General features: G+C 34.9%; 1 long non-coding RNA gene across 1 annotated transcript; it reads right to left on the minus strand.

Annotated features, from left to right (window-relative positions):
- Positions 1 to 8397: 8397 nt before the first annotated feature.
- Positions 8398 to 9542, minus strand: LOC128285195 (uncharacterized). Its single transcript, XR_008275634.1, has 2 exons — positions 9423 to 9542; positions 8398 to 8680 (listed from the first exon to the last, which is right to left on the minus strand). It is a non-coding gene; the product is annotated as an uncharacterized LOC128285195 (long non-coding RNA).
- Positions 9543 to 12115: the final 2573 nt, after the last annotated feature.

The following is a 12115-nucleotide window of genomic DNA, read 5'->3' on the forward strand; positions in this document are numbered from 1 at the left end:
GAAAGCTAATTTCTATTTTATTTTTATTCCACCGAATCGAACATGGCCATATGAGTTGATACCATCACTATGTATAGAAAGATATCGTGTGTGAACCTATAGGTCAATCTATTTATCTATATATATAGATAGATGAAATGCATAATCTAGCATGCCTATTTGTGAACGTGAAATAAAAAAATCACCCTCGACCCCATGTCCAAATAAAAGTGGTTAAAGGGTTGGAAATAAGTCATATAGAATCAATCGATTCATGGTAAAATCCCTTTACCTTGCATTTTATTAATTTTTTTGGTCAATATCATAGAGGGATCAAATGGTATAGTTCTTTTGTTGGTAGCTTGGAGGATTAGAAATATGACTATTGCTTTCCAATTGGTTGTTTTTGCATTAATTGCTACTTCGTCAATCTTACTGATTAGTGTACCTGTTGTATTTGCTTCTCCTGATGGTTGGTTGAGTAACAAAAATATTGTATTTTCCGGTACATCTTTATGGATTGGATTAGTTTTTCTAGTGGGTATCCTTAATTCTCTTATTTCTTGAATCTATCCATTCGGATCCAAAATGACCATTCCATGAATTTTTCAGATTTTGAGGCACATTCAATAATATAGAAGTATAAGTTGCCAAAATGAAAATAAATAAAAAAATTAGAGGGGGTCATCAAACTTCATGTCAGAATGTACCTTGAATGAAATAAATAGAATTTGAATGTTGAATGAAAAGAAAATAATAAAATCAAAATCATAATAAAAAATGAAATTCTAAATTATTAAATTAATAATTTATTTTAATTATACTTAAATTAAATTATTAATTTTCTATTTAACTTAAATTAAATAATAATAAATTCTAAATATACTAAATATAAATAATAACTAAATAGAAATAATAATATATATAATACTAATATATAAAAATAATATATAAATAGATAATATAATAATAGATAATATAATAATAGATAGAATAATAAAATAAATGATATAGAAATATAGATTTATAAATCAAAATATATTAATATAAATATAATAATATAAATCTTATTAATTACTTAATATTAATAACAAATAATATAAATTAATATTAATTGCTAATAACTTGTAATTTGATTAATTGATAAGCATTTGAATTGTTATATAATTTCGATTGTTGATTGGTTTAGTAGTAGAATTTGATAAAATCGCCCTGAACTGAAGAAAGTATCTTTCCTAGCTTTGACCAAATATTATTTCATATCAAGAATCAAGAACGAAAATGCGGATATAGTCGAATGGTAGAATTTCTTTTTGCCAAGGAGAAGACGCGAGTTCGATTCCCGGTATCCGCCCAGGGCAATGTATTTAAGATAAGAGGATAAAAGATTCGTTATAGTTGACTGGAATTGAAATATAATACACCCCTAAAAGAAAAAAATAACTAGTTAATAGGGTCAAGTCTAATTTTTTTTGTCAAAAAAATGTAATGTTGCGGGAACGGGATTTGAACCCATGACCTCAAGATTATGAGCCTTGCGAGCTACCAAACTGCTCTATCCGGCGATGAAAAGTGTAATAGCCCTAATCTAGTCGGGAAGTGGTTTTGGGACCACAAAACCGAGTCATGAAAATAATTAAATGTTAAATTTCATGTCTATTATATGAGATAATGCATGTGTGAAAAATTGATGCAATGATTTTTATCAATTGAATGTGAAATCATTAAATAGGACTTAAGTTGGAAACTTAGAAAATGTGCTTGGTTAAATTTTTTTTAATGGCCAAACATTATATGATTTAATAGATGAGGATTTGCATGTCAATTTTGCCATTTCCAAATTAGTGGCCGACCATGTTGATTGCTTGAGTTAAATATATGTATTTTATATATATACATTATTAAATGAAATGAATTTAAAACATGAAAATAAAATTAAATAAAAGGAAAAAGGGTGACAAAAAAAAAACAATGTTTTCCATATTCCTTCTTCCATTGCCATAAGTGAAAGAAAGGTTGAAGCTAAGCATTCGGTCCTTTAGATATCTTGAATTAAGGTATGTTCCATGAGTTTGCTTTTAAAATTTTAGTGAATTTGAGATAGTTGCTAAGTCTTTTACTTAGCCCATGTGTAAATTTTAAGTTTGGTGTTGTCATGTATATTCGGCCATGGAAGTTTTCTACTTCATGGATAGTGTGTTAATGTTTTGAAATAGATATGGTAGAAGGATAAGGTTTGAGTTTGTTAATTCTTGAATTGGTTGAGTTTGATAAAATTTAATATTTGTGGCTTAATTGTTTAATGACAATCGGCTATGTTGAAATGCTAAATTAGTGCTAAATTGTAAGTATTTAATTGAGTGTTGCCAAAATTGAGCTTATGATAGTAATTAGAATTTGTGAAATTTAAGCATTTTGTGGTCCAAGTGTGATAAGAACCATACGGTTATGGCATGTAAGCATGAAGATTAGATGATGGATAATTTTAAATGTGAGATGGTTAGAAGTTGATTTAAAGGCTTAATAAGTTAGTTTAAGGTGAAGTCATTAGCTTATGATATTCGGTTTTGGCTACTATGTGTTGGATCTTGAATATTTTAATGTTTTGAATTAGTAATGGATGAAAGATAATGTTTGAGTTTGCTAAATATTGAAATTAAAAGTTAATTATTTATTTGTTGTGTAAGAGCCGAAAGTGAACTTAGGAGTTGAATTGAGGAAAATTGTTGTTATATGTTAAATGGTCGAGGTTTTGTTGTCATGTAGTGAAGGAGGGTTAAAATATTTAATATGTCAATTGAGTGAAATGTTAATGTATGAAATCTCATATTAGTTGATAGAAGAGGATGCTTAAATTGTTAAAAATTTATTTTAACATAGCCGAATGTGTTCATGAATGAAAGAATTATATTGGTTTTGAAATGTATGTGCTGCCGAATGCATTTTTAAGTAATAGTTGAAATTCTTGTTATGAGCGAATTATAATATAACCGAATAAAAGGCATGATTAATGAATTTGTAACAAGTGAATTTGTTTAATCTAGCTCAAGAGCTTAAGGAGCCTAATTCGGATAAGGGAAAAAGCTAAACTTGTTGAAAAGACAATTAAGGGGGTGTTGAAAAGTCAAAAATGGGAGGTGCAATTGGCACCGAAAGAAAAAGTGATAGGCAAGTTGTTTAAAGTTGAATGGGATAATTACAATTTTGGTCCCTAATTTTTTAGGCCATTTGCAAATTGGTCCCTGAACCTCAACTATAAATAGGCCTAATCATTTTTCATTTCAACCATCCCAACTAATCTTTCTCTCTTAGTTTTCTCTCTTCTCCCATTTGAGAATTCTTAAGGAATTCTATTTGTTTGTAATATTTTGGAGATAATAAAGTTATCATCTGGTGTTAGTGCCCGAGGACGTAGGTATAATTTACCGAACCTCGTTAAAATTCTTGTGTTTTTTTCTTGTCCTATTTTTCTTTCAATATTTGAGGGTATAATAGTAGTATTTAATTGTACTATTAAATTACGATAGAAGGGATGTTCTGACTAAGGAAAGACTTGGTACTTAAGAGATCCTTGCGATCCACCTCTCTTTCTTGGGAATTGAACTTTGTGTGATTTTTTAGTACAATAATTTACAAGCTTCCGACCCTATTGGAATAACAAGTGGTATCAGAGTCGAAGGTTAATATCGTATGCTCTGTAGTTGCAGTTTAAACTGATCTTCCACATCAGAAAAGATTTCCTTAGGTATATTGAAAGATTATGGAGAAAACGGTCGGTTTAGGAGCTTCAACATCGTCTATGTGGACAAGACCGACAATTGCAAATGCAAGATTGGCCGTGGAGATCTTTGATGGCACGGGCCATTTTGGTATGTGGCAAAGTGAGGTTCTAGATGCCCTTTTTCAGCAGGGTCTAGACATTGCCATTGATGAAGAGAAACCAGATGATGTACAGGAGAAAGATTGAAAGGCGATCAATCGGTTGGCATGTGGCACAATTCGATCATGCCTTTCTCGAGAGCAGAGGTATGCTTTTTCAAAGGAGACTTCTGCAAATAAGTTATGGGTGGCACTTGAAGAAAAATTTTGAAGAAAAACAGTCAAAATAAGCTCCACTTGAAGAAAAGACTTTTCGCTTCACTTACGTCCCAGTACCACAATGAATGATCACATCACCAAATTTAATCGGTTAGTCACCGATTTGCTAAATATGGATGAGACATTCAAAGATGAAGATTTGGCTTTGATGCTGTTGGGGTCACTTCCTGAGGAGTTTGAGTTCTTAGAAACTACTCTACTTCATGGCAAGAGTGATATATCTCTAAGCGAAGTCATGCATGCGCCTTATACTGATTATGAGCAGAGAAAGAAGGACAAACGAAAAACTCAATCGAGATCTGAAGCTTTAGTAGTCCGAGGTCGTTCGTACACTCAGAAGAAAACTCAGAAGGGGAGATCAAAGTCAAAGTCCAGACTTGGGAAAGATGAATGTGCTTTTTGTCATGAGAAAGGCCACTAGAAGAAAAATTGTCCAAAGCTGAAGAATAAGGGAAAAGCTGCTGTAGATGCTTGTGTTGCAAAGCATGATACTAGTGACTCTGAACTATCACTGGTTGCATCATCATCGTCGTTCCATTCAGATGAGTGGATTTTGGATTCGGGTTGTACCTATCATATGTCCCTAACCGGAGTGGTTCTCGATTTAGTAGAATTAAATGGAGGAGTTGTTTATATGGGCAATGACAATGCTCAGTAAAAGCTGTTGGGATAGGTTCAATCCAATTAAAGAATCAAGATGGATCAACCAGAGTTCTGACTGATGTTTGGTACGTGCCCAGTTTGAAGAAAAATCTCATCTCATTGAGAGCCTTGGAATCCAATGGTTCAGTTGTTACTATGAGAGATGGGGTTTTGAAAGTGACATCTAGCGCACTTGTGATATTGAAGGGCATCAGGAAAAATAACTTGTATTACTACCAAGGTAGTACAGTTATTGGAGCAGTCGCTGCAGCTTCCGATAACAAAGAATTGGACTTAATGCAGTTGTGGCATATGAAGTTAGGACATGCTAGTGAAAAATCCTTGCAAATTCTGGCAAAGCAAGGATTGTTGAAAGGTGTAAAGGCTTGCAAATTAAAATTTTGCGAGCATTATGTTTTGGGAAAGCAAAAGATAGTGAAATTCGGCACTGCTATTCATAATACAAAAGGTATTTTGGAATATGTTCACTCAGATGTGTGGGGGCCTTCCAAAACACCTTCGTTGGGAGGAAAACACTATTTTGTTACTTTTGTTGATGACTTTTCCAGAAGAGTTTGGGTGTATACCATGAGAACTAAGGATGAAGTGCTTGGAGTTTTTCTTAAATGGAAAACTATGATCGAAAACCAGACTGGCAAGAAAATCAAGTGACTTAGGACGGACAATGGAGGGGAATATAAAAGTGATCCGTTCTTCGATGTGTGCCAAGAGTATGGTATTGTTCGACACTTCACAGTTAGGGATACACCACAGCAGAATGGAGTGGCAGAGCGTATGAATCAAACATTGTTGGAGAAAGTTCGATGTATGTTGTCCAATGCTGGATTGGGCAAGCAATTTTGGGCTGAGGCTATGACATACACTGGCCATCTTGTTAATCGTTTGCCATCATCTGCATTAGAAAGAAAAACTCCTATGGAGGTATGGTCTGGAAAACCGACTACAGATTATGATTCCTTACATGTGTTTGAATCCACTGCATATTACCATGTAAAGGAGTCAAAGTTAGATCTGAGGGCAAAGAAAGCTCTCTTTATGGGAATCACTTCTGGAGTGAAGGGATTTCGTCTTCGGTGCTTAGACACAAAGAAAATGATCTGTAGCAGAGATGTTACCTTTGATGAATCTGCCACATTGAAAAATGTAGCAGATAAAGATATTCAGACGAGCGATACTCCACAGTAGGTGGAGTGTACTCCAAAACAAGTGGAGTTTGAGCAGATGGGGATTTGCCCAGTTAATAAGTCTAATTCTCCAGCCACAATGGAGGAATTAGAGGTTGAAGAGGTTTTGACCCAAGAACCGTTAAGTACACCAGAACCAGTTGCAGTTGCAAGGCCACGGAGAGAAATTTGTAAACCTGCTCGACTTACTAATATGGTAGCCTATGCCCTTCCCGTTGTTGATGATGATATTCCTGTCACTTATCAAGAAGCAATGCAAAGCTTAGAAAGTGACAAATGGAAATGCGCCATGGATGAAGAAATGCAGTCTCTCTGGAAGAACAATACTTGGGAGTTGACGCAATTACCGAAAGGTAAAAGGGCAATCGGATGCAAATGGGTATTTGCAAAGAAAGATGGATCTCCTAGCAAGAAAGATGTTCGCTACAAGGTAAGATTGGTAGCTAAAGGCTACGCTCAGAAGGAGGGAATTGACTACAATGATGTATTTTCCCCTGTTGTGAAGCATTCCTCCATTAGAATTTTGTTGGCCTTGGTAGCACAGTTGAATTTGGAGCTAGCTCAACTTGATGTTAAGACGGCTTTCTTGCATGGTGAGTTAGAAGAAGAGATCTATATGACTCAGCCCGAAGGATACACAGATGCTGGTGGTAGAAATTGGGTTTGTAAGCTGAACAAATCGCTATATGGATTGAAGCAATGCCCGAGGTAGTGGTACAAGCGATTTGATAGCTTTATGAAAAGGCAGAAGTACACAAGAAGCAAATATGACAATTGTGTGTATTTGCAGAAGATACATGACGGATCTTTCATTTATTTACTCTTGTATGTTGATGATATGTTAATCGCTTCGAAGAGCCAAAAAGAGATAGATAAGCTGAAGGCTCAGTTGAATCAAGAGTTCGAGATGAAAGATCTAGGTGAGGCCAAGAAGATTCTCGGCATGGAGATAAGTAGAGATAGACAAAGAGGCAAGCTTTGTTTGAATCAGAAGTAATATCTGAAAAAGGTATTACAATGTTTTGGTGTAAATGAAAACACAAAACATGTAAGTACCCCACTTGCTTATAATTTGAAACTTAGTGCTCAATTATCTCCGAAAACTGAAGAAGAAAGAGAATATATGGCAAAAGTCCCATATGCAAATGCAGTTGGGAGTTTGATGTATGCGATGGTGTGTACGCGGCCTGACATTTCACAAGCTGTTGGAGTTGTGAGCAGGCATATGCATGATCCTAGAAAAGGACATTGGCAAGCTGTGAAATGGATTCTACGGTATCTTCGAAAAACCGTAGATGTTGGTTTAATTTTTGAACAGGATGAAGCACTTGGTCAGTTTGTAGTTGGATATGTTGATTCCGACTTTGCTGGTGATTTAGATAAATGTCGTTCAACTACAGGGTATCTGTTTACTCTTGCGAAAGCCCTAGTGAGTTGGAAGTCTACCTTACAGTCTACATTAGCAGTGTCTACTACAGAGGCAGAATATATGGCAGTTACAGAAGCTGTTAAGGAGGCTATTTGGCTTAATGGATTGTTGAAAAACTTGGAAGTTGTTCAAAGTCATATTAGTCTATGTTGTGACAGTCAGAGCGCTATTCATTTAGCGAAAAATCAAGTCTATCATTCAAGAACCAAGCATATCGACGTAAGATATCACTTTGTGCGGGAAGTCTTTGAAAAAGGAAAAATTCTACTTCAGAAGATTCCGACAGCAGATAATCCCGCAGATATTATGACCAAGGTTGTAACACCCCGTACCCGAGACCGTTGCCGGAGTCGGACACGAGGGGTTCACAGACTAAATTCACTTATTTTCCCAGTCCATTTGAAAATTTTCCAGACAAGCTGGTTACTGCGTCACTGTCGCTTTAAAAATCATATCTTGAGTTTCAAATCTCGAAAACCAATTTTGTAAATTTTTCCTGAAACTAGACTCATATGTTCATCTAAAAATTTTTTTCTAGAATTTTCGGTCGAGCCAATTAGTACAGTTTATTAGCTAAAGTCTCCCCTATTACAGGGTTCGACTACACTGACCTTCTTGCATTGCGACTTAGATAACTCCTTGTACAGGGCTTCAATACTGATACCGTTTCTTTCTATAGAAACTAGACTCAAAAAGGAATCTATAAATATATGGCATGACTTCTAAATGTCTCTGGTTAATCTATAATGAATTTCCAAAGTCAGATCAGGGGATCCAAAAACCGTTCTGGCCCTATCTCACGAAAACTTTAACATCTCATAATATACTGTTCATATGAACGTTTTGTTACTTTCCTATGAAAATAGATTCATCAAGGTTCAATTACATAATTTATTCACTATTTAATTCCATTCCTACTATTTTTAGTGATTTTTCACATCCACATCACTGCTGCTGCCAGCATCTATTTTTTTTTAAGGTAAACTTTACCTATTTCATGATCCTCCATGGATCAACTAGAGTTTGTCATACATATACCAAAAGTGATCATGAATAACCATTCCCATGGCTAACCGTTACCAACATTTCCATACCTCTCGATGAACAACATACAAAACGATTATAATGCTATGATCAAAGTATATTTAAGCCATTTTCGCATGGCTATCCAAATTTACACAAAACCGAAGGGTTCATGACCAACAACAAAAGGGTAGTCCTATACATGCCATTTCAAAGTTCAACCAAAAGTATACCAAAGGGAGCTTTGATAGTGTGGGCGACTTCGACTTCAAAATCCCGAGTCCGATAGCTGAAGAACTAAAATCTATAAAACAGAGAATCAAAGAAACGGAGTAAGCATTAAATGCTTAGTAAGTTTTGAGCAAAGAATTTAAGCACATCAGAAGTATAGCATTCATACAACTAAACGGATAATTCCATATATACATATTCTCAAATCATTCTTACTTCATATTCCAACCCCTATACTCATACATAAGGGATCATCTTAGCCAAATACCAGAAGCTCATTACTCGACTGAGCGAATATTATTCGAAGGGAATCAACTATTCCAATGCACATACGAAGCATACCTCATTGTTGGGATTTTACAAGCGTATTAACTGAAATTTTTACAGCAAGATCGCTCATTCCCGAATCACGTACCTTTGAAATTTAACCGGATATAGCTACTCGTTCAAACGCCTTCGGGACATAGCCCGGTTATAGTAACTCGCACAAATGCCTTCGGGACTTAACCCGGATTTAGTAACTCGCACCAATGCCTTCGGGCTTAGCCCGGAATTAGTAAATCGCACAAATGCCTTCGGATCTTAGTCCGGATATAGTCACTTAGCACAAAAGCCTTCGGGACTTAGCCCGGATATCATTCGAATAACCAAGCACATATATCAATAAATCATGACACATCCGTATTTCATTTTCATTACCAAAGCTCAAACACAAGACACTTATCACACTTGCAATTTCGGCTCAATAGCCACATACAAGAGCATGATTTTGATTTGCTTAAAACATAATCTAGTTCCATTACTCGAAAACTTACCTCGGATGTCGTCGAACGATTTCGATGGCTATTCGACCACTTTTTCCTTCCCTTTATCGGATCTAGTTCCCCTTTGCTCTTGAGCTTAAATTAACAAATAAATTGATTTAATCATTTGAGCATCGAAAAGAGGAACTCAAGGTACTTAGCCCATATATATTCATTAGACATTAAAGTCACATACATATGAAATCATGAATCAACTCGACATATTATCCCACACTTCCTTTTAGCCGATTGTCTATGCCAAGATAAAAGCATCGATATGCTTGCCTCTAACCGAATACATGCAACGCCAATCCATCTCATGTGGCCGAATATGCATGTCTACGTTGAGGCCAATTATATACTTAGTACCACATATAAATGACATACATTTTACTAACTAATGCATTACATATTATAACTCAATACGCATCCATCATTTACTCCATAACTAAAACACCACCATATATAAACATATACCTTGAGATGATATATATATATGTCATACCAATACATCATGTGCAAATATATATATATATATATATATATATATATATGCAAGAGCCGAATCACAAGGCTGATTATAACCATCTCATATATTTTCATCCCATACCCGAATGCACAAGTACATTATAATAGCTTCCAACTTAATTCATCATAAATTTTCTTTTTTCTTTTTTTTATGGCCGAATGCTCCTTCTACACCATTTACCTTCACAAAGCATAAATTTCATCATCCAACTTACAAGCTTACAATCTCATGAAATTTAACCTCATAGTATCTATCAAACTCTCACTCATCAGCTTCTATCATAAACCTCTAACAACACCAAATAAACATATACTTCGTGGGTCTATGGTAGAACCAAGAAAGGAACTCATAGTTATCAAGATGTAAGCAAACTACCTTTATTCATCTAAGTTTAGCATGAAACACAACCATCACCCTTATTAATCTTTTTTTTTTTTAACCGAAAACCATACTCACCCCAAAAATCAAAATTTCAACATGGTTTACAAAAATCACTTGATATCTCACTCAATATTAACTAAAATTTCAAGAGCTAGTACAAACTTCCTTACCTTAATAGTGACCTAAGATGACCGATTGCTTCACTCCCTTCTTCTTCCTTTCAATTCGACTAAGAAGAACCAAAGAACACAACTTGTTTTTCTTTCTTCCTTAGAACATTCGGCCAAGAGAAATGAAAAAAGATGGACATTTTTTTTTTGTTTTCTTTCTTACATTCACGGCAATGGGGAGGGGGAGAAACAATCACACACATTCTTTCCTTTTTCCATTTCTTTATTACCCATACTCCTTGTTTTATTGTTCCTAACATACATCACTAACATAACATGTTTGTGACATGTTTCCACTCATAGCATGGCCGACCACTAGCTCAAATATTGGGCAATTTGACATGCAAACCCACCATTTTTATAACATGCATTAACAGGCCACTTTACATTTGCCTAGCACATTTCTAAATTTTCTCACATAAGTCCTATTTACTAAAATTCACTTACAATTAACAAAATTCAAACATGAAATTTTCACACATGCATAAGTACATATAATGAGCATCAACTAGGACGGTTAATTATTTTTTTATGACTCGGTTTAGTGGTCCCGAAACCACTTTCCGACTAGGGTCAATTTAGGGCTGTCACAAAGATGGTAACAACAATCAAGTTTAATCATTGTTTGAACTTGATTAACATCTTGAGAATTTGAGCACCTTCAGGTGTATGGCGCTCGAGAGCGCATTTGGAGGCACTACAAAAGATAGCTTTATCGAATATGGGGAGTTGAAGGAAGTGTGTGAAGATGTGATTATCCTAATCAAATCTTCAAGGTGGAGATTGTTGAAAAGTCGATTAAGGTGGTGTTGAAAAGTAAAAAATGGGAGGTGCAATTGGCACCCCGAAAGAAAAAGTGATAAGCAAGTTGTTTAAAGTTGAATGGGATAATTACAATTTTGGTCCCTAATTTTTTAGGCCATTTGCAAGTTGGTCCCTGAACCTCAACTATAAATAGGCCTAATCATTTTTCATTTCAACCATCCCAACCAATCTTTCTCTCTTAGTTTTCTCTCTTCTCCCATTTGAGAATTCTTAAGGAATTCTATTTGTTTGTAATATTTTGGAGATAATAAAGTTATCATCTGGTGTTAGTGCCAGAGGACGTAGGTATAATTTACCGAACCTCATTAAAACTCTTGTGTTTTTTTCTTGTCCTATTTTTCTTTCAATATTTGAGGGTGTAATAGTAGTATTTAATTGTACTATTAAATTACGATAGAAGGGATGTTCTGACTAAGGAAAGACTTGGTACTTAAGAGATCCTTGTGATCCACCTCTCTTTCCTAGGAATTGAACTTTGTGTGATTTTTTAGTACAATAATTTACAAGCTTCCGACCCTATTGGAATAACAAAACTAACTGAATAGCATATCCGTAGTCATTCGGCAACAGTCAAGGTAAGTCTTTAAGTAATGAAACTTAGCTTATGATTTGATAAAATCATGGTATATAAGCATAATAAATAAATTGTGACCTATTGGTTCTACTTGAATTACGTAGTGGGATAAATAATTTGTGCATATGACTTGTAGCCGAATGGTTATAGAAATCATGTTGGATAGCGAAACGAAATCGTGTTCTTTGTATGTGGCTATTGAGCCGAAAGTGGAATGGTTGATAAG

The sequence above is a fragment of the Gossypium arboreum genome, chromosome 12 (genome assembly GCF_025698485.1).
Source record: "Gossypium arboreum isolate Shixiya-1 chromosome 12, ASM2569848v2, whole genome shotgun sequence".
Lineage (NCBI taxonomy): Eukaryota > Viridiplantae > Streptophyta > Magnoliopsida > Malvales > Malvaceae > Gossypium > Gossypium arboreum.